At 41.8% G+C, this 2651-nt stretch overlaps 1 long non-coding RNA gene across 1 annotated transcript; it reads left to right on the top strand.

Moving 5' to 3' along the window:
* The first annotated feature begins 723 nt into the window (after positions 1-723).
* LOC125614656 lies at positions 724-1190 on the top strand. Its single transcript, XR_007345227.1, has 2 exons — positions 724-906; positions 952-1190. It is a non-coding gene; the product is annotated as an uncharacterized LOC125614656 (long non-coding RNA).
* The last annotated feature ends 1461 nt before the right edge of the window (positions 1191-2651 follow it).

The raw sequence follows: 2651 nt of genomic DNA, 5'->3' as shown, positions 1-2651 counted from the left end.
GAGAGTGGGTCAGGTGGGTGGCCCGCAATCTTCGGAGGCAGCCCAACATGCCCGGAGGCTGCAGCAGTGCTGCCAAGTCCCTGCCATTTGGGGACCCAGCGCAGGGCAAGGCGCCAGGTGCCATGGGCCATTCAGTCCTGGCACTCGGGTGCAACCCTGGGGCCCACCTCAGTTTTCCAGGGAGGCGGGATTGGAACTGCTGGCCATGGCAGCACCACTTTGCTGTGTTCCAGGCACTTAACTTGTGCATTTCCATGCTCAGGCTGCACAGAGAGGTGCAGCGCCCTGCCCAAAGTCACACTGCTGGGATGTGGTGGGATGAGCTTCCAATACCCGTGCAGGCCTGCACCCTTCCTGGCCTCTGGTCCTTCTCCCAGCGGTGCTCACAGCTGGTTCCCTCGGGTCCTGGTGGGGCTGCTGAGGGTGTGTCTGGGACTTGCTCTGAAATTGGATGCAGCAGGGTGTGAGAGTTCCTTGGGACAGGCTTTTTCCATACCTTTGTCCAATTCCTGGAAGGTCTCCCTGTTAGGTGCCCTCTGAATCTGGCTGCAACCAAATAAAACTGTTTCCCCATCTTCAGTGCTATCTTAGGTGCCTTGCCTTGTCCATCACTACAACAGTATATTTCTATACACTTAAACATTGTTTATGTTTTCATGAAATGGTAAACAGATGGGATTAATTGTGTACTTCAAATAAAAAAAATCACTTATTAAAATAGAATAATTTGCTTAAGTTCAGAAATTTCCAAGGATTGTTTTAAAGTGTGAATAAAGAAGGAGTTAACAGATGGGAAAGAGAAATTAGAAGGTTCTAAGTATGGATTTAATAGAAGGAAATGTGTTTTGGGATAAGAGCGTGTATGTGATTAAGTAAATAAGAGGGTTTAAGCAAGTGATAAAGAAGGTCTGTTTATGTTGGCTATATAGGACTCAGTAAGTGATAAAGAAGGTCTTTGTAAGTTGATTATATATGTAAGTTTTTTGAGCAAGTAATTTTGAAGGAATTAAGCATTATAAAACTGTGGTTAAACAACAACTCTTATTTTGCAATATTGTAATATGTTATTTCTTTAAGAGCTAAACTTGATTAATATAAAACCATCAATAGTAATTGTGGTAGTATTACTCTTTTTTGTATATTAAATGTGTTCATGTTTTCCAGGTATATAAGTCTTTAAGATAGAAGCTCAAACAACAACAAAAAAAAAAAAAAAAAAACCCAAACAAACATTATATCAAGCTGGTGTTCTCCAAACTAAAGTGATCTGGTAATTTTAGACTTATAAGAATAACATATTGGAGATTTATTTATATCATTTCATTTTCTATAACTGGACCTGTTATCAATAAGATAAATATGAAGTCCTATACACTGGGTAGAATTTAAATGTAACATCATATTTTGTTAGCTACTATTCATGTAACATCAAGCAACAATATATGTAAACTTTATAAATTGATATTTAAGAAACAAAGACCAACTTCAATACTACAATGCTTTACCTAAGATTTATAAAGAGCCTTGCCTTCCCTGAGATAATGTTCTGCCTGCCATCTTACTACATATCAGAATGACTCCAAAGTAGCCCTGACTTCAGCTAAAAGCCAGTACTCTTAATTTAAGGTGAAACTTACTTTGCTGGATCTTTAAGATCAAGACTTAAAGTTAAATTAAAATGGCCAAGAAAACCAATATTTGACTCTTGCCCTCTGAGTCAGTCTGAAGCTAGGGAACAGGGAACTTCTCTAAAGAGCTTTGCAACTCTGGGCCACATAACCTCCTGATCAGGGAGATTAATGAGACCACCAGAGAATGAAAAGCCAATCAGTGAACTTGCTGTGAATAGGAGTGTCATTTGAGACAGGAGATGTCCCTGATGCTTCCAAGGAAAGCCACATGGTCAAGCAAGACCTGGACCCATCATAGCGCAGATAGTACTAGCAGAACAAAGAAGCTGCTTTCAAGTTCTCCCACCAATGACCCCTATGGGAACTCAGCTGACTCTTAATGAAAGAAACAAAGTCAATTTTGACCAGCTTGATCTTAAACAGTTAAGTTAAAACAGAGTCATTCCTGGGAGTAATGAAAGACAGGAACAGCTTGAAAAGAGGAGACAACAACTAGGCCAATAGGCTCCATGGGGACTGTTCAGTCAAGTGTGGCCTTGGCTCCTCCCCCTCACAGGACCCCTATTAGTCCTCTTTATATTTCTCCTAATAGAACTCTGTATGTTAAATTGCCTACAGAAGTTCCTGCAAGATCAGATACACAAATTCACCAACTAGCCGGTCAATCAACTACTTCTTTTAAGACTACCAGCCCCTGATGCCCAAGAAAGAGACCTACGACTCATGACCAACTCTTCTAGTGAAAAACCAGCCTCTACCTCAGAGCAAAGCCTGTCCAAGGAATGGACATGACCTTTGTCCTTGGAAAGACCCACAGAGCACTCCTAGGCACATTCCCACCATGCTAAGTGGTTTATCTACAAATAACAGGAGAGATCTGTTGTACCAGGTGTCCCTGACTCAGTCAGGCTAGGTGGAGACCCATAGTAACCCCCTAGCAGCCACCAATCAGCATGAGACAGGGAAATACCTGGGATGCCAGATGACCCTCCCAGTAGTTTATTGTATTGGGAAACCATG

This window comes from Marmota marmota, unplaced genomic scaffold (genome assembly GCF_001458135.2).
Source record: "Marmota marmota marmota unplaced genomic scaffold, marMar, whole genome shotgun sequence".
Classification (NCBI taxonomy): Eukaryota; Metazoa; Chordata; class Mammalia; order Rodentia; family Sciuridae; genus Marmota; species Marmota marmota.
Note: the sequence above shows the minus strand (reverse complement) of the source record. Positions and strands in the feature narration are given on the sequence as shown.